The 26,889-nt window shown below is 37.2% G+C and overlaps 2 pseudogenes; both read right to left on the bottom strand.

The window, feature by feature from the left end:
* Positions 1 to 1,329: 1,329 nt before the first annotated feature.
* Positions 1,330 to 2,193, bottom strand: LOC123596445 (annotated as a pseudogene).
* Positions 2,194 to 2,204: 11 nt separating this feature from the next.
* LOC123596444 lies at positions 2,205 to 26,171 on the bottom strand (annotated as a pseudogene).
* Positions 26,172 to 26,889: the final 718 nt, after the last annotated feature.

The following is a 26,889-nucleotide window of genomic DNA, read 5'->3' as shown; positions in this document are numbered from 1 at the left end:
CCCGTTCATGCTCTGTCTCTCTCTGTCCCAAAAATAAATAAACGTTGAAAAAAAAAAAAAAAAAAAGAATTTTCTTAATTCAAATGTATGGCTATCATCTAGTTATATTTGCATTATTGAATTTTAGTAAAATTGCATTATGTTCAGAAAGCATGTATTAAATGATTTCATCCTTTTAAATTTGTTACTTTGCTTTATGTCCTATTCAAGGTCAATTTTTATAAAAAGTTCCTTTTATGGTTGAAAAGAATGTATATACTGCAGTTATTGATGTGATATATATATATATGTAACATTGCATTATGATTCAGTATATTAATTCATAACATATGTTAATTCACAATATTTACAAAATCTTATCTTTGAAGCCTATTCCATCAATAACTAAAAATGGTTTATTAAAATATAGCCACTTTAAGTATAGATCTATTTCTCCCTTCACTTTTGTCAATTTTGTTTTTATCAGTTTTCATAGATTTTGTTTCCTCATTTATTTAGAAGAAGTTTTATTAGGTGCCTACAAATTTAAAATAATTAAATCTTCCTGGTCCATAGGACTATTTACCTTTAAAAAATAAATATTGTAAACTCACCAATTTTAACATATCTGATTTGCTACAATCCACTGCAGTTATTCTCTTTTCCCCCAGTTGATCTTGGTGAAAGTGTTTGTCCCTTGCTTTGTACTTTATCTCACCTAGATGTGGTCGAGCTATTTCTTTTTTTTTTTTAATTTTTTTTTCAACGTTTATTTATTTTTGGGACAGAGAGAGACAGAGCATGAACGGGGGAGGGGCAGAGAGAGAGGGAGACACAGAATCGGAAACAGGCTCCAGGCTCTGAGCCATCAGCCCAGAGCCTGACGCGGGGCTCGAACTCACAGACCGCGAGATCGTGACCTGGCTGAAGTCGGACGCTTAACCGACTGCGCCACCCAGGCGCCCCGAGCTATTTCTTTTTTAATGTTAAATTTTATGTTGAAAAATAATATGCATATAAAGGTGTACAAATTATAAGTGCACATTTCGACAGCTTATCATAAGGTTAAGCTCACCTGTGTAACTAGCATCCAGATCAAGAAAGCGAATTTTAGCAGCATTCCAGAAGCTCCCTCAAATCCTCATATGCTCACATATCAATAGTGCTCCAAGAACAACTTGTCCTGACTTCTAACACTATAGGTTACCTTATTTTTTGCAGTTTAATTGCTCTGTGCATCTGTACATTTATTAGCTAGTATTAATGCAGCAAATAGGAAACAAAAGCTCACAAACACTCTACAGAGTTTCACAAGACACATGGCAGGGTAAAAGAGTAACTTAAGAAGGATCAAAGTATCCTAGGGTCTTCATGGATGCATTCCTGGGGAGATAGGGGTCTCATTCCTGGAGAGGGCATGCCTACTGGCATCCCTCGAGCAGAGGGAAGCTTGTTGGTGGGCCCATGGGTGGGTCTCATATCAGGGGGAGGAACCATAATGTCTGGAGGTGGTATTGCTTGACCAAAGGAATGGGTGGTGTCCCCCATCCTGGTGGATACTGAGCTGGGGCTCCAACAATGCTGCCAGTAGTAGCAACAAGAGTAGCTGCTACAGTGCCTCTTCCCTGTGGAAGGCCCCCAACCCCTCGGACAGGCCCTGCTAATCCAGCAGGAGCCCGGGGAACTGGAACACCAGCTGGCATTCCTCTGCCAGATCTTCTGCCAACCTCAGGGCCTCCTGCAACTCCAGCAAATGGTACCTGAGAAATGCCTTTGGGCATTTGGGTACCTTTGGGGGGGGGGGTGGTCCTTCCACAGTCATGGAAACCAAGTTCTCCCCACACAGCAACACCAGACCCAAGATCCGCTTTTCTTCACGCTCCAGATACTTCACATTCTTTGGTTTGATCTTCCTGAATTCATCACAATCACAGAGGATCAGGTTCATATGCTTGTCAAAAGCCTTAAAGGTGCCAATGAAGATTTGGCCATCTTGCAGGATACATCTCATTCTATGGTCAATGTGCTGCTGCAACTAGCTTTCCCACAGTCGTAGTCGTAGTCCAAAACAGCACCAAATCCAATGTCGATTTCAGGATCCTTAATACCTACAGCTTAGTGAAGACTACAGATAAAGGTATGATGCAGGCACTACCACAACCAGTGCAAGTTGGGACAGAAGCTTCAAACAGTTGATAGAACCTGGTGTTTCATGTGGAAATCAGCTACCTACATGTTCCAATATGACTGTAACCATCTCTTACTGTCTCAGATGAGAATGCTTGTCTCAGTTCTGGCTGGAAACTTGCCATGGGTACTTGCTGCTGAGATCCCCTTGGGTAAAGCTGACCCTCTTGGTTGCTTAGTGAGGCTGTCCTTCTATGTTTGACTTGGACTTCCACCTCTGGTACATCCTGTGCTTTTCTGTGGTCTGTCTCCAGTGTACACAGTCCCTGGCTGGCTCTCTGGCTTACACTGTTGGCTGCTCCTCAGAACAGACCGTCAGGCATCTCCGGAGATCACTCCACCTTGCCGCTGTAGGTTACTTTTGCCATCAGCTGTTTAGGGTCACAAACTCCAGCTAACCACGAAACTTGGGCTCCCTGTTAGTGCCAAGGAAGGAGGATAGCTCATACCCAGCCATGAACACTGATATGGTAAATCCTGCAACCTGCTTCTATCACTGAATACCAGTAACTGTTAGTCATGGACACCAGCCCCTGATCACACCTGGATAGGCTGGAGATGTCAGGAGGAACATTCTCTTACGTTGTATTGATGTTCAATCACAACCCATGAGAACACCAGAGTAATGATTAGAGTTTTGTTAATGAGCTATCTTGAAGCGCCATGGCCCAAGCATCAGGATCCCCCTGCTGGAGACTGACGACTGGTTTTGCCAGGTTGCTCTGCACCTGCCAATCTTGTGATGGGCAATGGAGGCCACGCAAGCCTGCTACTGATCCTGACTTCCTGAGTTTTTCCCCCAATGAATGCTAGTCCAGCAAGCCTCATGTACCTGCCATCTGGTCATTTGTGCTTATTTGTTGACGTTACTAACTTATTGCTGCTGGAAAAATTATCTAAAACTGTTAAAGATCCTACTGGGATATTGATTAGTAAATCCCTCTTTACAGTGCACAACAAGGCTGAATAATCATGGCTTGGCATTACCAGCCCTGTAGGGATTTGGGGCTCTGACAGAGGTGTTCATGGAAATAGCAGGTGGTTTGGCTCAGTTCCTAAGAGGCCGACTGTGTGCTGTCTGCCTGTCTAGCCCCTGTCAGTATCATAGAGATTTGGGGAGAATTTTTACCTTTTAACATATTGTGGGCTTGCCTCGCTTCTGACTTCCTCCTGTGTCTGTTCCACCATTTCTTGCTGTGATATTTTGGTTCTTTTCACCTTCCAGAAGCCAAATTCCTTACTTTCTGCTTCTGTACTAACACTCCAGTAAAGCCACAGTTTAGCTCCTGCCAGGCCACATTACTATGTTTATTTTTTTATCTCATTTATTCAACATTTTCATCTATTTGTAACAGACATAGTTTTAGTATTCCATGTTGATCTCTCTGAATTTTAAGCATACTTATTTTAATTTTTTTTTTAACATTTATTTATTTTTGGGACAGAGAGAGACAGAGCATGAATGGGGGAGGGGCAGAGAGAGAGGGAGACACAGAATCGGAAACAGGCTCTAGGCTCTGAGCCATCAGCCCAGAGCCCGACGTGGGGCTTGAACTCACAGACCGCGAGATCGTGACCTGGCTGAAGTCGGACGCTTAACCGACTGTGCCACCCAGGCGCCCCTTAAGCATACTTATTTTAAAGTCTCATTTATTTTCTATTACTTGAGTTTTGTGAGCCTCAATTATTTATTTTGTTGCCTTATCAGATTTCCTTGTATGATTTAGAATTTTAACTTGGTCTTCAGTGGGCAGTTGGCCACTTATTTTTTTTTTTTTATACTCTGTATATTCACCCTTCCCTGTCCAGTAATTCTGTTGCTGTCCTCATCAGTCTTCTGAGACCATCGCCTAGAGTAGGCTTTATATCAGTGGCTTAAGACTTCCATCCTACCTAATACAGACACAGATGGTTACACATAGAAATACTTATGTGTGGGGCGCCTGGGTGGCTCAGTCGGTTGGGCATCTGACTTCGGCTCAGGTCATGATCTCACGGTTCGTGAGTTCAAGCCCCGCGTCAGGCTCTGTGTTGACAGCTCAGAGCCTGGAGCCTGTTTCAGATTCTGTGTCTCCCTCTCTCTCTGACCCTCCCCCGTTCATGCTCTGTCTCTCTCTGTCTCAAAAATAAATAAAAAATGTTAAAAAATATTAAAAAAAAAACTTATGTGTGTATAGTATATGTATACTATACATACAAGCACATATGTAGAGCATTTTAGGGTTTGTGTGTATATGTATATTTTATGTGTATCATGTATATGTTAGTAGACATACATGTATTTCCTATCTCTGTCAACTGAAAAAGCCTGATGTGCCAATAACAACTCAGAACTTGGTTTCTAATATTCTCCAATAAAAGAAACCTGGGCTTCTTAGAGAAAAGTCTCATTCTAAAACTGGGGCAGGAAATATACAAGATGAACTGGAGTACCCTAGAGTATCTGCAAGTCAGGAAGTTCTCAAAGCCCTTATTGAGAGACGTATGTCAAAGGTATATGAGAGCCAAACAAAAGAGTTCCTGATGGCCAGAGCTAGAGCAATCTGACAAAAAACAGTAAAGTAGTACTGGATTATAACCCAAAGTATAAAATAACTATTCTGCTATAAATCAATGATTCATACAGGAATGAAATGGGGAAGAGGCAAATCTGTGCATGAAAAATTCCAGATTTAAGTAAATGTTTTCTCTTAAGGAGATGGTACCTGACATCCCACCCTTTATGTGTAGGCCATACATAGTGACTTCCTTCCTAAGAGTACAATATGGAAAAGGGAAAAAGAACAAGCCTGTAGTAGAGAGATCTGGCAAACACTGCCTCAACCAGGTGGTTAATGTTAATATCAAGAGTAAGTCATCTTAGTATTAGGTAGGCTTGATATAATGATGAAAATGGTACTTACCCACTGTCGTCTTCCTTTCAAAAAACCATAACTCCAGTCTAATGATTAGAAGGACATCAGACAAGTCTTGATAGAAGGCATCCTACAAAATACCTAACCAGTAGCCTTCAAATCTATTAAGATCATCAAAAGCAAGGAAAGTGGAGAAACTATCACAGCTAAGAGGAGCCTATGGAGATATGGCAACTAAATGTAATGTGATATTTTGAGTGGGACTCTCAACAGAAAAGGATGTTAGATAAAAACTAAAGAAATGCGAGTAAAGTATGGAGATTAATTATGTATGAATATTGATTTATTATAAAAAATACAGCATACTAATGTTAGATGTTAATAGTAGGAGTAATTAGATGTGGGTTCTATGGGAACTCACATACTATCTTCTCTATTTTTTTTTTAATTAATTTATTTATTTATTTTTTATTTTTTTTTTTTAAAGTTTATTTATTTTTGGGACAGAGAGAGACAGAGCATGAACGGGGGAGGGGCAGAGAGAGAGGGAGACACAGAATCAGAAACAGGCTCCAGGCTCTGAGCCATCAGCCCAGAGCCCGACGCGGGGCTCGAACTCACGGACCGCGAGATCGTGACCTGGCTGAAGTCGGACGCTTAACCGACTGCGCCACCCAGGCGCCCCTAATTTATTTATTTTGAGAGAGACAGAGAGAATGTGAGCAGGGGAGGGCAGAGAGAGCGTGAGAATCCCAAGCAGGTTCTTCAGGGTCAGCACAGAATCTGACATGGAGTTCAAACCCATGAAACTGTGAAATCGGGACCTGAGCCGAAATCAAGAATGAAATGCTTAACTGACTGAACCGCCCAGGTGCCCCTATCGTCTCAGTTTTTCTTTAAATTTGAAAGTGTTCTAAATAAGTCTATTTTGAAAAATTACCTGATTTTCTCAGTTGTGGTCTACGATGGATTTACTATTCTTTCCTTTTCATCTATACGTCTATCCTAAGGCTAATACCATAGGGAATTGATAGAGAGTATTGAAATCAAGTAGTATAGTCTTGTAGGTATAGCCTAAAACTCTTGTTTTTCAAAATTATTATCATCTACTCCATATTCTTTGTATTTCTTTATAACATTTAAAATTATCTTGCCAAATTGTATTAGAAGCCTACTGAAATCATGGCTGAGATTATAACGAATCTATAATCAGTTTGGAAAGAACGGATGAGATTACTTATACAGTATCTCTAATTCAGGGACAACAATATTTCTCCATTTATTTGGGTTTTATTTTCATTTCTCTCTGCCTGTTGTGGGGAGAGAATTCTTCTTTTACCCTCAAGGTCTTTCAGTTGGACTAAGAATTAAATTTACATGACACAGGTTAAGAGGAGAAAAAAACATGAAGTTTTATTATGTGTGCACAGTGGCCCGATAATTGGACCTAAGGAAATAACCAAGGCAGGCAGTTTTTATACATTTTGGATAAAGAGACCATGAATCTGTGAGAATTTCTAGGATAAATAAATCAGATGTTTAGGACCTTTAATGAGTAAGGAATTCTAAACAGAATTTGGGCTGAGGTAGCAGGTGATTAAATAAGGTTTGTCTTTACAATTTTCTCAGCTTTAAAGTCTCTATCTCTGGTGAAAAGGATGTCTTTTTACTTCGTAGTATAGGGAGGATGTTTTTCATATGGGAGATCTGCTTCCTGCTTTCAAGGAGACAGAGGAGGAGCTTGGGTGGTTTTGCATGGGTTGTTTCTTATTTAATCAATATGCCAATGTGGCACATTTTTGGGGCAGCCTACCCTTGGTTCCTACACGATGTCCATAATTTTTTCTAATGCATGTCTTTCATGTCTTTTGTTCAGTTCATTTCTAAGTAATTTTCAAACCATTATGAGATAGATTTTAAAATTTTTATTTTTCAACTGTTAGTATATAAGAATACAATTGATTTTTGTACATTGAACTTGTATCCTGACACCTTACTAAATTTGTTTACTGTAGCCTCTTGTAGATTGCTCAGGATTTTTCTCACAATCATGTCATCTGCTAATAAAGACAGTTTTATTTTTTCTAAAATATTTCTAGCTAGGGGGCTCTTTAATTTTTCCATTCTACTCTCAGTTTTCTGAACTTAGGGAGTTTATTTTCTGCTCTATGCCCTGCTTCCAGGCTTCAGGAACCACTGAGGGAAGTGCATTTGGTTAAGACCTAGAGCACATACAGGCCTCTTCCTCAGTTCTTCTCTGTTTTCAGTGGGCTGCTGGCTTGCACTTTGGATTTCAGTGCACTCTTTCTCAGCTTTCGTGTCTTTCTACCAGCCTGCAGCATATTCCAGGACAGTCCAAGGGAAAGAGTCTGCATGTGTGTCTGCAGACTTACTGAATTGCTGGGGCTCCTCAAGGAATTTAATACATATGGCAGCCACTAAAAGCACACTCTACATTCGACCAGTTAACTTCTATGTGAAGATTTCTACGGCGTATTTCTACAGCTCTGGCAGAAATAAAAACATTCATGTTTCTTTCCTTCTAGAGAAGACTCTTTGCGTTTGGAATCTGTATATATTTCTTTGTATCATCAGGGCTATAAATGGAAAAAAAAAACCTGTGACATTGTAGCATATCTTACTCTTATTGCTAGGGTGAAAGCAACAGGCCCTTGCAACTTTCTACATTGTAACAAAGGATGGACATCCTCATAGGGATTTTAATTGGTACAGTGAATTGCTAACATAAAACAGAACCAAACTTTTAGAATTGTGCTTGGAACATTGCAAAGGCCCAGTAAATACTGTCAATCAGATACCAGATTGGAAAAGTCTTTTCTTCTTTTAATATTCTTCTAACCATGTGCTAGATTACTTTTTAGTGGGGTGCATAGGGGTGTGTGTGTGTGTGGGTGTGTGGGTGTGTGTGTGTGTGTGGGTGTGTGTGTGAGAGAGAGAGAGAGAGAGAGAGAGAGAGATTTTGCTACACTTTAACATGAAATAAATTGATAGGTTTCACAAAAACAAAAGAAAAATGATGAACTGAGTGTGAATTTGCCCTAAGGCATACCCATGGGTAAACCCAATTCATAATTTAATCATACCAAAGTTTTGGTTATAATTTTCTTATAAACTGCATTTTTTAAGAACAGTTTTAGATTTATGGAAAATTATTTGAGGGTAGCATAGAAAGTACCCATACCAATACTTACATTTGTATGATAAATGTGCTATAATTAATGAACCAATATTATTATTGACTAAAGTCCATATTTTATTTATATTTCCTTAGTTTTTACCTAATGTCCTTTTCCACAGTCCCATCCATATTACCAATGTAATAAATTATGTTCAATCATTTGACTTAATTTTTAATAAATTTAATTTCATAATAAGCATTATTTAGTAAGGTTACTTAGAACAAAGTTACTAAAAAGCAGGATTTGCCTGTTAAAAATTTCTCTAAGAATTGTAAATTTATAACTTCATAAACCTTGGTCTACTGTGTCAAGGAAATTTCTTCTTTGACAAAGAATTTGTGACTGTGGTTGGTGTCAGTTGCTACTCTGATAACATCCTGGGAAATGTGCATCCTCTCACGTGTGGCCTGTCGCCTGTTCACAGCCCAGACTCTCCTGCCCAAATTTGACCAGATTGGTTTTCCCCAGACTTCACACAGTTATGCTCTGCTGCCAGTTTACAGGATTCGGGTGCGTATACCACCGTGGTATAGGGTAGAACAATATGTGTTACAGAAATGAGGCGAGACAGCTCATCACCGCATAGGCTTCTAGAAACTTTTTCTCAAAAATGCACCTTCAGACTGTAATCCTCTCTAGTTCTCTAGTATGTGTCTGTGCTTTGTGGGAATCAACATTAGGCTGCCTGTAGGTCTGGATTCCTGGGTTGTGCAGCACATAGGGAGGGCACATTGGAAACCGGTTACCTGCAACTTTCTCACTCTACTCGTTCTGAGTTGTCAGCCTCATAAATATTCTTGTAGGCAGATGGAATCCAAATTTCATTTCAGCACTTCGATATGTATTCATATATCTCGGGCTTCCTCAACTCACTTTATTTCATTTGTGAAATAAATTTTCATCTGTTTTCCACCTTCAAAAATTTTAAATTCCTCGATAACTCCAAAGTCCCATTCCATTTTTACCATGAGTTTGTTGTCAACGTGTTTTCAAAATTATGACATGGATATATAGAAAATGGCATGGATTTTTGTTTAGGTATTTAACAAATGACTACCTTAAAAACTTAAAGTTTTCTTACTATGTATACTTACTTCTTTAGATAATAATCATATCTTGTGAAAATATTTTTCAAAATCTATTTTTCTTGTAATATTGAAGAGACAGTATTTCTCTTTTTTTATTAAAAAATTTTTTTTAATGTTTATTTATTTTTGAAGGAGAGAGAGACAGAATGTGAGTGGAGGCGGGGTGCAGAGAGAGAAGGAGACACAGAATCCGAAGCAGGCTCCAGGCTCTGAGCTGTCAGCACAGAGCCCAATGAGGGGCTTGAACTCACAAACTGCGAGATCATGATGTGAACTGAAGTTCCGATGCTCAACCGACTGAACCACCCAGTCGCCCCTAAGAGACAGTGTTTCTAAATACAGTTAGAAACATGAAAATAGATACTCGAGTCTTTTTTACATTAGTGGGAGAGTCTTTTTTAATTTTAGTATACACATAGGATTGAATTTTGCTTTGAGATGATGTATTATCATATTCAGTACATAGCTTATATTTTAACTTAACCAAGATATTTTTAAATGAGTGAATGTTGAATATTGCCAAACATCCATTTATTTAAAAATTTCTTATCAGTATCTATTGAGATGCTTTGTGTGTATAAATTTTTTCTGTTTTGAATATATTTGGTTTAGGGTGTCTCAGTGGTTCGTTTGGTTAAGTGTCTGACTCTTGATTTTAGCTCAGGTCATGATCTCGTGGTTCATGAGTTTTGAGCCCCACATCGAGTTCCATGCTGGCAGTGCAGAGCCTGCTTGGGATTCTCTCTCTCTCTCTGCCCCTCCCCTGCTCACATTCCCTTGCTCTCTCTCAAACATAAATAAGTAAACATTTTTTTTAAGTCTTTTTTTTTTTTTCAACGTTTATTTATTTTTGGGACAGAGAGAGACAGAGCATGAACAGGGGAGGGGCAGAAAGATAGGGAGACACAGAATCGGAAACAGGCTCCAGGCTCTGAGCCATCAGCCCAGAGCCTGACGCGGGGCTCGAACTCACAGACCGCGAGATCGTGACCTGGCTGAAGTCGGACGCTTAACCGACTGCTCCACCCAGGCGCCCCAATAAGTAAACATTTTTAAAAATATAGTGCGATCATAAATAGTACATCAACCAAAAGATACTGCAAAAACCCACTCTTGAATTTTTTATGTCAAACATTATTTTCATGTTTTGTATATGAAAACTGATGTTTGTAAAGAAATAAGATAGCAAAATATAGGCAGGTTATGATAAAAATGCTAATTTTGGAGGGAATATTAGAGCATATTTTAATGTATTGACAGAATTGTTTTTTCTTTTTAACGTTTGATATTTGTTTCTTACAAAGAAACTTGTTTTATATATTACTATGAGATAATCTCACTATTATAAGACATGGCTGGAAGGAATCCAAATTACAAGTATGCAACCAAAGAGATTTGAGAATTTACATAAATAACAATTGTATGTTATTTTTAAAATTGGCATTGGAATCTTCTGACATTAAAGTAAAAACCATTTTGAATTAATTGAAGTTAATTTTAATTTAAAAATTATAGTAAGATCACAATGTTACCTACTTGATCAAGTTAATAATGGAATCATAGAAACTGATAAAATAAAGCACAATTTAATATTAAACACAAGAAGCTTACATGTCGACTTTATAAACTTTGCACAAATATACCACTTTATCACTAGATTAATCAGCTGATTACCTTAGCTAATTTTTAATATTTAGTGGCTCAAACAATTCCACAGCACTACAAGAAATAGATTGACTAAAATGAGCCACAGTGAACTGAGCTTTCTGTTTTTATCTGTGTTGACAAGTCCGATCATGGCTTAGTGTAAGAATGTTTAAATATTAATTTCAGTTAAAATTCAAAATGAACTTTACAGGTGCCTGGGTGGCTCAGTTGGTTAAGCATCTGATTCTTTTTTTCAGTTCAGGTCATAATTTCATCATCATGAGATTGAGTCTGGCTTGGTGCTCTGTGCTGGGCATGGAATCTGCCTGAGATTCTCTCTTTCCCTCTTTCTCTGTCCCTCCCCTTCTTGCATGTACACATGCACCCTCTTTCTCTCTTAAAAAAAATGAATAAATACTTATAAAGTCAAAACCAGAAAACCTCAAAACATTGATAAATAAAAATAAGATAGAGAAATTAGGTTGGTGATCTTTAGATTTCCTTCCAAATCAATTTCTCTGCTATATGATAGTTAAATGATCCAATGACATTGCAATTTCTTAGGGCTGCATTTAATCTCCATTGTGTGCCATTATGATCCATTTAAAAATTTTCGGGAGCTGATATTTGGTTGACTTGTATATCAATTTGAATTAGGTAGTTTTCTGAAAAAGTTGTGTATTTGTAATTTCCAGCATTTCTGTGAATTTTTTAGCTGTGCGTATTATCAGGTATTACTTTAACAACAGGATTTATTCAAATAACTTTCAATAATAAAGCGACATGGTGTGTTCAAATTATCCTAATGTTCATCTAAGTATAGATTTATAGATAAGAAATGTTTTAGAGATTATATGCATGATCCTCTGAATCAAAGCAACCAAAGTAGAGTTAACACTTGGGAATTTCATTCTTACTATAATTTGAATGCATTTAGACATACTGTGATTTCTGATGAAGCTGTTATTAAACATGGCGTTAAGATCTCAGTGGCTTTCTGTTTCCAACCAAGTAGGATTAATTGGTATGGAAATTATTCTCCCATGTAAAACAGCTAAAATACTGGACAAAATATGAGAGCTATTTTTCAGACTTTGACAGCAGGCAGTGCAAGACTGTGGTCACTGCAAGAGGGGGAATGCATAAAGTGAATTCTACACTTACCCTAGCTTTCTGGCTAAAGGCAATTTTTGGTCTGCAGCAGAAGGGATATGGAAGATGCTATGTCTGGAGGTTAACTGCACTGTTTATAACAAATGCTCTCTTGAAAAGAGACTTGAGGGGCCCAACTCCATGGCTACCATAGTCTAAACCTTACAAATTATAATTCCACTTCTCCATACATGTACATGGAGCAGCTCCACATGGGTCTATCTTCTTGAGGGGAAACTTAAGAAGAGAGGGCTTAGTGAACTAACTGCAGACTCTGCCTTTGAGGTTGGTTTTGGGGCCTACGCAAGTACTCACTGTCTCCTTCCACCACTGTCCATTCTAAATCCTCCTAATCCTTAGCCTTTATCTGTATGTCATGTTGGCTTACCTGGTGGTATGACCCAAACTGTCATTCTTGAAGGATCTCAGCCCTTGGAAACTACTTACTTTTTAGGCATGTGTCCATTCAGTTATAATTGGGCAAGGGAGTCCCAAGAGATAACCAAGTGGATCAATGGAATTTTACACATTCTTTCCCACTTAGTAAAAGCAGCCCTACCTCCTCTTCATGATCAAGGCAAATTATCTCTTCCATGATATTGAAGTCTCTTCTTGCTTGCTGGTTTCCAGACAAGAGAAGTTCAAAATGCTGAAAGGACAGCCATAGCTTATGGTTCAAAAAACCCTCGCTGTGTTTTGTTTTTTTTTTTTTTTTTTTTTTTTGGCAGGCGTTCACCCCACCATAGGAGTCAGGACCTCTAATTCTACAAAACCCAGAGAGGTGGATGAAAGCACAAATTCCCCCAGTGAGTCATTGGGAAAGATGGTGAGTGGGACTACTTAACACGTCAACGTTTGATTCCTAGGCCCACATAGTCTTTCTTCTACAGAGACAACCACCTAGAGTTTTTAGCTGTAGTTTGTGTACTGCATTCTGGAGGGACATTCTGCCCATTACCATATGTACACCCATATGTTTCCACTTCAGAACTCTTTGTGTCCAATATTCCAGTGTTTTCCTTCCAGGTTCCTGGCCAGCTGGCCAGGCTTCTGGTCACTTTCCAGGAATCTATATATAGTTTCCATCTCTGCCTACTTTTCTTTCCACCCAAAGTGGATGCCATGTGCACCATTTAAAGGTCGTCCATTGGGAATATTTTCCCTTTCATTGTCTCTCAAAGTCACCCCTGCATGTGGCTATAATTCAGCTGCCATTCATTTTTAGCTTACATCCATATACTAACTTGAACTATCTGAAATCCAAGCTCAGAGCTTTTTCTTCTTTTTCAGCTGCACCTATAGAACACTCCCACACACATGCCTGTAAATAGGACCTAAATGTGGGGTGCTGGTACAACTCTATGGGGTGAAATGGGGTCTGGGTTATCTACTCATATATTCTTTTAATGGACTACTGCTTACAATATCCATATTTATGACTCGGCATGTCAACATAATCCGGCTCAAATGGATACTGTGGTCACGTGTTGAATTAATGTTCTGTTGCCATGTTATCAGGGTCGGTAGCATGCCAGGATTTGTTTTTCAAAAGGCACCTGATTCACTGCTGCAGATGGAGTAGCCTTATTGCAGAACCCTGCACAACCTAACAATCTGCACTGTAATTATCTTAATGGAGCCTGACATAAACTTAACACTGTATCTCAATAGCCCTGCCACATCTGAGTCCATAGATTCTGCCCTATTGTATAGCCTAAGTGGAAAATCTGCTTCCAGCACAGTTTGAATCTGCTATAGGGCTCTTTTTGCTCCAGGCTCTACTCAAGCTGACAGCTTTTAGTCAATGCAACTGACACTAGGTGTGCAATGAATTGCCTCCAGAATGTAAAGATGCCTACCATTATTGTGCTGCTTCCTTTAAATTAAGGAGGGCATGCAAGATGCAGAAATTTGTCTAATACTAATTCTGAGGTGATGCCAGTGGATTCCTCACCAGTGGACTCCTAGGAAATTAATTGACTCTTCATTTGGTTAATCTCCTATTTTCTGAAGCACAGTTTGACCAGGACTTCCAGTGTGCTAGCCGCCTCTTACTCTTTCTGACTAGACATCATAGATATCATGGTTTAGGATTTTGTTCACCCAAAACTGTAGGCTCTTTGAAAGCGGGGATCATGGTTTCTCCTTCCTCTATATAGCTCCCAACCTGGTTAGAGGGCTCAGTAGAGCAGCTCAATAAAAACTTGTCAAATAACTGGCTGTTTCTTAAAACTGCAGTTAGAAGTCTCTAAGCCATTTTTTTCTGGATGTCTCCCTTTTTAAGGAGTAATTTTTTTCCTGGAATATCTGAGAAAGTACAAAAGCTATTTCTCCATCTGCAGTGTAAGCCCAGTTATTACTGTGGAAGATAACAGTTTTTGGTTTGTATGGTTATAAGCGTGGGTACTATGTGATAATATTATGTCCAAGTAAAAATTTTTGGTAGAATGTTATTTTACATTAATTACATTAATGTAAAAATTCTTTCATGTTCTCAGAAGCATACCTGAGATAATCAGCCGAAGCTTGAAAAATACCCACTTTGTTTTAAAGTGACAGTGTTAATGTATTTGGTTGCACTCGAGTGTTTCCCTTGGGCTGAAAACATGTTGAACATTTTAGCTTTCTAACCTGTAAACAAATAAAAAAAAAAGTGTTTAATTCCCTAGGGGGACATTTTATTTCTGAAGTTTTATGAACTGCTCTCTGTTTTCTCCTCAGGACCCACAGCATTTTTAAGTGGCTAGTGCTATATAACCTATAATGTGGGGAAACTATGAGATGAGGAGATTCAAAGTTATTATTTTCTCATTTATCTCTCTCTCACGCACACAGAGGAAGTTTCAACACTTAGCTTGACATTGAAGGTACAGTAAAACCCTGGATTGGGAGTGACTTGTTCTGCGAGTGTTCTGCAAAATGAGAAAACATTTCTAAGAAATTTTACTTATTAGATAAACAAGTGATGTCTTGCAATATGAGTAGCATGTGATGCCAAATATCACATGATCACAACTGAGCCAATGGTTCTGATCTTTGTCTCTCGCTGTGGGATTATGGGTGATCATCTCCCAAGCTCAGATGCTTATCTCTGGCTGCGGTATTTGGCAGAAATCAATGATTTTTCAGAATGTTGGAATGTGCCCACAACTGGTACTAGTGTATTTTTTTGTTACTTCAAAGCACCTATGGACAGTCCTTTGCTTTTCCATACAAGAGTAAGGTTAGGAATGCTTTGCTTCATTCCAGGTTAGCCTGCTTCCAGATATGCTTCCCTCTGCTGTCTTATTGCCTGCTACATTAAATACAGTATATGATAAGAATTTATTAATACTGTACTATAGTCAACATCCATTAGTGATAGAGAAAGTCGTCCTACCCAATAACCCTCCTCTCTTGTCTCCTTCACACAAGCCACGAAGGTTTTCAAAGGGAAGTGCATGTTCATTTGTTTATATTTCCTTATATTTTGTATTTTCTTTGCTATTTTGTATTAATTACAGTATTGTAATCATTTTTATATGAATATTTTGGGGTTGTGGAATGAATCATCAGAGTTTCCACTTTTTCTTATGGGGAAATTCACTTTGATACACAAGTGCTTTGGATTACAAGTATGTTTCTGGAATGAATGATGCTTGCAAAGTGAGGTTTTACTATATATATATATATATATATATATATATATATATATATATATATATACACATAGTAAATATATACATAGTATAGTATATATAGTATATATATAGTATATATATAGCTATATATATATGGACCTTGCCTTTTGAGAGCTTACAATTTATAAGAGATGAGACATTTCATAAATAAGATCAAAACTAGTAATTTAAACTGCATGCGACTAGGGGCACCTGGGTAGCTCGGTTAGTTAAACGTCTGACTCTTGCTTTCAGCTCAGGTTATGATCTCATGGTTTGTGAGTCTGAGCCCTGCGCTGGGCTCCACACTGACAGTACAGAATCTGCTTGGGATTTTTTCTCTCCCTCTCTCTCTCTGCCCCTCCCCCCTTTCTCTGAAATAAATAAATAAGCAAACAAATAAACAAACAAACTACACGTGACTAATACAAAAATCCCATAGTCCTATAGAGGCAGGGAGGTTATTTCTAGCTTTATTTATCCCTGAAGATTTAATAGAAGAGGTGGCTAGCTCTTGGGAAGTGGTTAAAATGGCCAGAAGTGAAGAGAAAAAGAAAATTCCTTCCAGAGATTGCCCTGTAGCCATGAATGCATGACATGGGAAAGTAGGTACTTTAACAGTGTTTAACTGGCAACACATTGCAGACTGTGTTGGTAAGGGTGGTTGCAAACACAAGCATTACATAAAATAAGGAGAGAGCATCAGCAGGAACAGAAATGTTGAATTGGGTTAGAATCTGGAGTTAAAGTTAGAATTTACAATTTACTGGTTATTATAGCTGCTGACAGAGAAATCAGACTTATTAGCAGATTTAAGGCTCAGATTCAGCAGATTCAGATGAATTCATATATATATATATACACACACATATATATATATTCAGACTTGTATTCTTGAGTATCTGAGAGTGTGGTTGTACCATGAACAGAAATACATATTAAAGGAAAGACTGACACTGGGACAGAAGAGGAGTCCAAGTGTACCAAATTCTTGCAGGGGGAATATCTCAGAGATGGGAATAAAGGAAAAGTGGATTCTGGGTTCTAAAGTGAAGAGGAGGAAAGGGATGAGGTTTAGATCAGATGAATTCAGTCTTATGAGTAGGTTTGGGGCAAAGTCATCTAAGAGTGGATAGAGATAAAAAGATTTAACCCTGGATCAATAGTATCTATTTTTCTTTTTGCCTTAGGCTCCAATATGAGTTGGCATGGTACTTTCACTGATCTTGTCTTTATATAAACGTCAATAATTCTGTTCATGATGGAACTTTCAGCATTAATTTGGATGTTTTTAAACATAATGCACTAAAATACTACCTCTCACAATTATTGAGTTCTTTGACACCTCATTAAACTTTGCATCAGAGACATTTACCTTGACTATAGTCCCAGCCTGGTTAAAGAAGAAATGGGAATAAAAAAAGAATGATTTCTGCTTTGGAAAACTGGATAGCAATTCATACATAATAAACTAGCATATTATATGGGTGCATGTTCTTAGTGAACATCAAGTATAACAGGGTTTTTAAAAATTGCGCTAAAATTTTTCACAGAGCTAGAACAAACAATCCTAAAATTTGTATGGAACCGCAAAAGACCCTGAAAGCCAGAGCATTCTTGAAAAAGAAAAGCAAAGCTGGAGGCATCACAATTGCAGACTTCAAGTTATATTACAAAGCTGTAGCGATCAAAACAGTATGGTACTGGCATGAAAACAGACACACAGGCCAATGGAAAGAATAGAAAACTCAAAAATGAACCCACAACTATATGGTCAACTAACCTTTGACAAAGGATAAAAGTATCCCTAATGGAAAAAGTCTCCTCAAAAAGTGGTGTTTGGAAAACTGGACAGCAACCTGAAAAAGAGTGAAACTGGACCACTTTCTTATACCATACACAAAAATAATTTCAAAATGGCTTAAAAACCTAAACATGAGACAGGAAACCATCAAAATCCTAGAGGAGAACATAGGCAGTAAGTAAGCTCTTTGACATCAGTTCATAGCAACTTCTTACCAGGTATGTCTCCTGAGGCATGAAAAACAAAAGCAAAAATAAACTACTGGGGCTTCATCAGGGTAAAAAGCTTCTGCACAGCAAAGGAAACAATCAACACAACTGAAGGCAACCTTCAGAATGGGAGATTTGCAAATAACAAATCTGATAAAGGGTTAGAATCTAAAATATCTAAAGAACTTTTGAAACTCAACACCCCAAAAATGAATAATCTAACTAAAATATCAGGAGACATGAACAGATATTTTCTAAAAGAAGACATACGCATGGCCAACAGACACCTGAAAAGATGCTCAGCATCACTTATCAGGAAGCTGCACATCAAAACTAAAATAAAATATCACCTCCCACCTATCAAAATGGCTAAAATCAACAGCACAAGAAACAACAGGTGTTGGTGAGGATGTGAAGAAATGAGAATTCTCCCACACTGTTGGTAGGAATGCAAACTGGTGCAGCCACCCTGGAGAAGAGTTATGGAGGTTCCTCAAAAAAATTAGAAATAGAGCTACGCTACAATCCAGCAATTGCACTATTAGGTGTTTATCCAGAGGATACAAAAATACTGATTTGAAGGGATACATGCACCCCAATATTTATAGAAGCATTATTGATAACCTAATTAGGGAAAGAGCCCAAAGGCCCATTAACTGATGAATGAATAAAGAAGATGTAATTTATACATATCCAGTGGAACATTAGCCATAAAAAAGAATGAAATCTTGCCATTGGCAATGATATGGGTGGACCTAGAGTGTATGGTGCTAAGTGAAATAAGTCAGTCAGGAAGACAAATACCATGTGATTTCACTCATGTGGAATGTAAGAAACAAAACAGATAAACATTGGAGAAAAAAAAAAGATGCAAACCAGAAGACAGACTCTTAGCTGTGGAGAACAAACTGAGGGTTGCTGGAGGGAAAGTGAGCAGGGGTATGGATTAAATGGGTGATGGGTATTAAGGAGGGCACTTCTTATGATGAGCACTGGGTGTTGTATGTAAGTGATGAATCATGAAATTCCACACCTGAAACTAGTAATTACACTGTATGTTAATTAACTGGAATTTAAATAAAAACATGAAAAAAATTGTGCTAAAAATATAGTATAAAATTATCATCTTAACCATTTTTAAGGGTCCAATTCAAAGGTGTTGACCTATATACTCATGTTGTTGTGTAACATCTCTGGAACTTTTCTCACCTTGCAAAACTGAACTCTATGCCATTTAACAATACTCCCTCTTTCTTCCTCCCCTCAGCCCCTAGTACCTGACATTCTACTTTTTGTTTCTAATCAGTATGACTCCTTTAGATTCCTCATATAAGTGGAAGCATAGAATTTGTCTTTTGTGACGTACTTCACTTAGCATAATGTCCTCAAGATTCATTCATGTTGTAACATGTAACAGGATTTCCTTTCCTCTTAAGACTGAATAACATTCCATTGTACTATTTGCTGTTCATGGGTATTTGGATTGCTTCTAGTGGGCTATTGTGGATGATGTCATTGTGAACATGATGTGCAAATATCTCTTCAAGACACAGCTTTCAACTCTTTTGGATAGATATTTAGAAGTGGTATTGCTGGATCTTACGTTAATTCTATTCTTAATTTTTTTTAAGGAACTGTTATACTGTTTTAGAGGTAAAGTGAGTTTTGCCATTTCATAATCCCACCGAAAGTGCACAGAGGTTCCACGTTTTCTATCCCTTTCTATATCTTCAGCAGCACTTCTGCCTATTCAGGTTTTTGGCTCAGTTTTTAATCACACTATTTACTTTTTTGCAGTTGAGTTATAGGAGTTCTTTGTATATTATGGATACTAACGCTTTATCAGACACATGATTTGCCAATATTTTCCCCTACTTCATAGGTTGGTTGTCTTTTCACTCCATTGATTGTGTCCTTTGCACAGAAGTTTTTAAGTATAATGTAGCCCCATTTCTCTATTTTTGCTTTTATTTCCTATGCTCTCAGTGTCAAGTCCAAGAAATCTTTGTCACATTCAATGTCGTGAAGATTTTCTTTATGTTTTATTCTAGGATCTTATAGTTTTTGGGTCTTTCATTTAGGTTTTTAATCCATTTGAGTTAATTTTAGTATATAGTTTGATCCAACTTTGTCTTTTAATAACTGTAGCTTTGTAATGTTTTAGGGAATAAGGAAGTGTGAGACCTCCAACATTGTTCTTTTTAATGCTTGCTTTGGTTATTTGTAGTCCCTTGAAATTCTAAATGTATTTTAGAATAGATTTTTCTTCTTGAAAAAATTTGATAGGGATTGCATTGATTCTTAGATCACTTTGGGTAGTATGGACATTTTAACAACATTATGTCTTCCAGTCCATGAACACAGGATGTCTTTCCATTAATTTGTGTCTTTTTAAACTTGTTTTATCAATATTTTGTAGTTTTCAGGCTTTCATCTTTTTTTAAAAGTTTGTTTACTATTTTGAGAGAGAGATCACGTATCCGTGAGGGAGGGACAGAGAAAGAGGAGATTCCACTCTGTCAGCGCAGAGCCAGACTTGGGGCTCAATCTCAACAGTGAGATCATGACCTGAGTTGAAATCAAGAGTCAGACACTTAACCAACTGAGCCGCTCAGGCACCCTAGGCTTTCACCTTCTTGCTTAGGTTTATCCATAAGTATTTTATGCTTTCTAATGCTATTATAAATGACATTGTTTTCTTAATTTCCTTTTTGGATTATTGATTGCTAGTATATAGAAACTCAATTGATTTTTGTGTATTGATTTGATACCCTGCAACTTTACTGAATTTGTTTATTAGTGTACTGACAGTACACTACAAAGTAATATGGAGTTTATATTTGACAGCAGTATGGCGCAGGGGATGAGACTAGTCCTTTGGAACCCCACACTGGTCAGACTACATATGAAAGACTGTATCTGGTTATGCTTTCAACTTAAGAGGGACTTTGGCTAAATAACCAATATTCTGGAATTCCAGGATTGTATTATCTGCTTTTATATAATGACACTATTTTTATGGCAGAAGAAGCAGATTTTACATCTGTTACTGTAAACAATAGAGGACACATTACTAGGCGGATATTTACCAGAAATAATCTCTACTTAAGGAATTCACTCATTTTAAGAATTGTCTAATGGGGGATACCTGCACAGCTCAGTCAGTTAAGCATCCAACTTCGGCTCAGGTTACGATTTCACAGTTCATGAGTTCAAGCCCCGCATCTGGCTCTCTGCTGTCAGCACAGAGCCTGCTTTAGATCCTCTGTTCCTCTCTCTCTCTGCCCCTACTCTGCTCATGACTGTTTGCTCTCTCTCTCTCTTTCTCTCAAAAATAAATAAACCTTAAAAAAAATAATTGTCTAATGGAATGAATTAACTCAAAAAACTATAAGCCTCTTACCTCCATTAGCTTCCAAACTTAGATTATAAAATCACATAATGTTGGAATATCATCAATCTGTTGAAATATTTTCATTAATAATTTGCCAATAATTGATATATATCAGTAAAACTGAAATTTGATATATCTATTTTATTTTGACATATATTAGATAAATCCATGTTTTTTGTGATTTACACTTTTTTTAAAGTATACTTGGCACACAATGTTACATTAGTTTCAGGTATACAACGTAATGATTCAACATCTCTATACATTATGCTGTGCTCACAAGTGTAGATAACCTACGTCATCACACAACACTATTACAGTATCATTGACTGTATTCCCTATGTAGTGCCTTTTATTTCCGTGACTTACTCGTTCTATAAATGGAAGTCTATGTCTCTTCCTCTCCTTCACCCATTTAGCCTATCCACCCCCACTTCCCTCTGGCAACCATCAGTTTCTCCTCTTATAGGTCTGATTCTGCACTTTGTTTGTGCATTTGTTTTGTTTTTTAGATTCCACAAGAGTAAAATTGTATGTTTGTGTTTCTCAGTCTGACTTATTTCACTTAGCATAATACCCTTAAATCCATCCATGTTGTTTCAAATGGCATGATCTCATCCTTTTTTATATCTACATAATATTCTGTTGCATTCATGTGTGTGTGTGTGTGTACATATAGACCACATCTCTTTTTTTAAATTTTTTTTCTTTTTAATGTTTATTTATTTTTGGCAGAGAGAGCATGAGTGGGGGAGGGGCAGAGAGAGGGGGAGAGGCAGAATCGGAAGCAGGCTCCAGGCTCTGAGCTGTCAGCACAGAGCCCGACGCAGGGCTTGAACTCACAGACCATGAGATGATGACCTGAGCCGAAGTCAGACGCTCAACCGACTGAGCCACCCAGGTGCCGCACAGACCACATCTTTATCCATTCATCTATCAGTGGACACTTAGGTTGCTTCCATATCTTCACTATTATAAATAATGCTTCAATATCTGTAAGAGCATATATATCTTCTCAAATTAGTGTTTTTGTTTTCTTTGGGTGAGTATCCAGTAGTGGAATCACTGGATCCTATGGCATTTCTAATTATTTATTTGTTTGCTTATTTTTTATTTTAGTTTTAGAGAGTGCAAATGGGGGAGAGGGGCAGAGAGAGAGAGAGAGAGAGAGAGAGAGAGAGAATATCTTAAAGCAGGCTCCACACGCAGTATGGAGCCTGATGTAGGGCTTGATTCCAGAAACTTAGGATCATGACCTGAGCAGAAATCAAGAGTTGGATACTCAATCAACTGAGCCACCTAGGCACCTTTCTATTTTTAATTTTTTGAAGAAGCTCATACTATTTTCCACAGTGCTGCACCAATTTATGTTCTCACCAACAGTGCATAAGGGTTTCTTTTCTCCACATCCTTGCCAATACTTACTTTTTGTCTTTTGATTCTAGCCATTCTGACAGGTAAAATGTGATATTTCATTGTGGTTTTGATTTGCATTTTCCTTTTGATTAATGATGTTGAGCATTGTTTTGTGTGTCTTTGGCCCTCTACACATCTTCTCTGGAAGAATTCTATTCAGGTTCTTTGTCCATTTTTTAATGAGATTATTTTTGTTTTGGTGTTGATTTGTATAAGTTCTGTATATATTTTGGATATTAATATCTTATTGGATATAGCATTTGCTATAGCATTTGCTATCTTCTCCCATTCAGTGGGTTTCCTTTTTGTTTTGTTGATGGTTTCCTTTGTTGTGCAAAATCTTTTAGTTTGATGTAGTCCCAATAGTTCATTTTTGCTTTTGTTTCTCTCACCTTAGAAGACAATTCTAGAAAAATGTTATGGTTTATGTCAAAGAAATTATTGCCTGTGTTCTCTTCTAGGATTTTGATAGTTTCCTGTCTCACATTTAGGTCTTTCATCCATTTAGAATTTATTTATGTGTAGGGATCCAGTTTCATTCTTATACAGGTGGCTGTCTAGTTTTCTTAGCATCATTTATTGAAGAGACTGTCTTTTCCCGATTGTATTTTCTTGTCTCCTTTGGCATAGATTAATTGACCATCTAAGTGTGGGTTTATTTCTGGGCTCCCTATTCTGTTCTGTTGATCTATGAGTCTATTTTTATGCCAATTCCATGCTGTTTTGGTTACTACCACTTTGTAGAATATCTTGAAATCTGGGATTGTGACACCTTCAGCTTTGTTCTTTCTTAAGATTTGACTATTCAGGGTCTTTTGTGGTTTCATACAAATTTTAGTATTACTTGTTCTAGTTCTGTGAAAAATGCTATTATTGATAGCGATTGCATGAAATCTGTATGTAATCTTTGACTAATATGGACATTTTAACAATATTGATTCTTCCTATCCATCAGCATGGAATATCTTTCCATTTGTGTCATCTTCCATATTCTTCATCATTATTTTATAGCTTTCAGAGTCCTGGTCTTTTACCTCTTTGGTTAAGTTTATTCCTAGATATTTCATTATATTTGGTGCAACTGCAAAGAGAATGGTTTTCTTAATTTCTCCTTCTGCTACTTCACTATTAGGGTAGAAATGCTACTGATTTCTGGGTGTTAATTTTGTATCTAGCAACTTTACTGAATTCTTTTATTATTTCTAATTTTTGATCAAGTCTTTAGGATTTTCTATGTACAGTATTATGTTCTCTACAAATAGTGGCAGTTTAACTTCTTCCTTACCAAATGGATGCTTCTTATTTCTTTTTCTTATTGCTGTGGCTAGGACTTCTAGTACTGTGTCTAATAAAAGTGATGACAGTGGACATCCTTGTCTTGTTCTTCATTTTAGAGGAAAAGCTCTCATTTTTTCACCATTTAGTATGATGTTAGTCTTGAGTTTTCAATGTGGCCTTTATTATGTTGAGGTATATTTCATCTAATGCCATTTTGTTGAAATTTTTTTCATGAATAGACGTTGAATTTTGTCAAATGTTTTTTCTTCATCTGTTGAGATTATCATATGATTGTTTATCCTTCATTTTGTTAATGTGTATCACATTGATTTGTGAATACTGAACCATCCTTACACTTCTTCAATAAATCCCACTTGATCATGATGAAGGGGATCTTTTTAATGTATTGTTGTATGCAGTTTGCTAATATTTTGTTGAGGATTTTTGCATTAATAACAGTTTTTGACCTATAGTCCTCTTTTTTTGTGGTGTCTTTGTCCAGTTTGGGTATCAGGGCAATGCTGGCCTTGTAGAATGTGTTTGGAAGGTTTCCTTCTTTCCCAGTTTTTTTGTTTGTTTGTTTGTTTTGTTTTTTTAAAATAGTTTGAGAATAATAGATATTAACTCTTTTTTAAATGGTTGGTAGAATTCACCTGTGAATCCCTCTGATCCAGGACTTTCATTTTTTGGTACTTTTTTTTTGATTACCAATTCAATTTCATTACCTGAAATCAGTCTATTCAGATTTTCTATTTCTTCTCGATCCCATTTTGGAAGACTGTTTCTAGGAACTGATCCATTTCTTCTAGGATGTCCAATTTGTTGGTGTATAATTTTTCATAGTACTCTGTAGCCCTTTGTATTTCTATGATATAAGTTGTTACTTCTCTCTATTTCTTATTTGAGTCCTTTCTCTTTTTTTCTTGATGAGTCTGGCTAAGGGTTTACCAGTTTTGTTTATCTTTTCAGATAAATGCATGTTTTATTTTATAAATGCATGTAATTTTAAGGGGTTCATTTCTGAAGTGGATATGAATATAAATTTATATGTTCATATAAAATATATTAAAACAGGGATCTGAAAATTAGTGGTTTAAATAAAAAATCAAAAGTTTCTAATCTCTAATAGCCAAAGCCTGTAATGTTAGTTTTTATTTATTTTCAGACTGGTTTTAGAAAAAAAAAGAAATTCTATTTATTTCACTATTATAAGGATTCTCAAAAAACTTTCAAATGGTCAGCTAGAATTTACATATTTATTTGGGTACTAATTTTGTTCCAAGAATGACAAAATTATGTGTATAAAAGTAAAAGGCAAAGAGAAACAGCTCATGTGGCAATTGCTGTGTGATATCACTGTGGACAAAAACTATTGGTTTGTCACAACTTGGAGTTATTTAGCTTGTAAAATGCCAGTGTTTACTTCTGTATGGCAGCTGAGTGGTGATGTGTATAATAAAATCCTGAAATACTGGAATGCTTACTCATTTTCCACTATTTCTGGTTTAAGTAATAAAAATTATGGCTTAGTGATTCTGCCTGAAATATTCACGTAAACACTCTTCTCCCCAGCTCCATTCTTCCCTCCCTGGCACCCATGACAGCTGTGTTGACTTTACAGTTGGTAATTTTAAGAATGTGCTGGGGAAAGGAACATGGGAATAAAGGAGAAAATTTTCTCTGTTCAGCCTTGGCAGATGTCTGGAATTCATGCCCAGTGAACTTATATTCAGTGTAGGGAAATATGTCATCAAGAAGATAATTTTGTATTAGAAATCTCACAGATGTAGAGGAAAAAACTACCTACATGCTCTTTTTTGCTGTGAAAGAATAGCATCTGCCTTATTGATGTTTACACATTTTCAGTGGTGGCCACCACAGTTACCGGGTCTTTTTACATATGCCTTTCTTTCCCATTTCTTTCCCACTTCCTCATTGAACTCCATACTTCTGGCAGCCTGTTGTGATACTGAGGTGGGCTCTACTGGCCACAGAGTCTTTATTGTGTCTTGTGAATATCTTGTGTCTTCTGACACAGTGGCATAGTCGAATGCTCTTGCTGCCCAGTAGGTTGCTTAGACCTGTAAAACCTAACGCCTTGAGATTTCCTTCCTGATCCCACATTTCTCCAAACCAAAGATATTCCCAAACTTAATCAGAATCCTAATCTACAGCTACAATGAAGGGTTTGGAACCTTAAGTACTTGCTGGGGACCACTAACTCTGTCATTTTCTTCTCGCACACTGTTTTCTTCCCTGTGTTTACATTCCAGATCTTTAAGCTGCATTTCTTTATGGTCCATGTTTTCTGCACTCATTTACTTAAGTGTTTTTTGGGGTTGTTGTTGTTGTTCCATTATGCTGTCCCCCATTACTTGTGAGACGGCTCAGTTGAATTTCAAATACTCTAATATGCGTAAGTTCGTTTCTTTCTTTTTCTAACACCTTTAAAGCAATTGCTATTTTCTGTAATTTAGTGCTTTTTATTTTTTTGCCATGCCCAATGTTTCTCTTGTAAAATCTCTCATAGTGAGTGATATAAATCAACATGTTCCCCAATTCATACATATATTCTGCTATAAATGGCTATTTGTGTTTGTTCCCAATTTAGAGCTATTTGTGATGCTATACATATTCTTGCACATACATTTTGTACACATTTGTATTGGTCATATACCTAGGAGTAGAACTAGTAGGTCAAAGAATATGCAGATATTTTTATCTTTGTAGATACAGGTAAAATGTTGAATAATTTTGTTTCACAAATTTTGTTTCACTTTTTCTTGTATATGTGTACGAGTTACAGCGGGGACTGGAGGGTTTTGAGCAGAGATGCATCAAGTGTCATGATCTGCTTTCAAAGCTCCAGTCTGGCTCCTCTGCTAAGGATGAATTATGTGGGTGTAAAGGTGGAAGCAGAAAGAGTAGTTAGGGAGCAACTATAGTCATCTGAGCTTTGACCGGAATAGCAACAGTGGAGGTGAAGAGAAGTGGCTAGATTCTAGACACGTTGTGAATGCC

The sequence above is a fragment of the Leopardus geoffroyi genome, chromosome B1, assembly GCF_018350155.1.
Source record: "Leopardus geoffroyi isolate Oge1 chromosome B1, O.geoffroyi_Oge1_pat1.0, whole genome shotgun sequence".
In the NCBI taxonomy this organism is placed as follows: Eukaryota; Metazoa; Chordata; class Mammalia; order Carnivora; family Felidae; genus Leopardus; species Leopardus geoffroyi.
The sequence above is the reverse complement of the archived record's forward strand: the minus strand, read 5'-3'. Positions and strand labels throughout refer to the sequence as shown.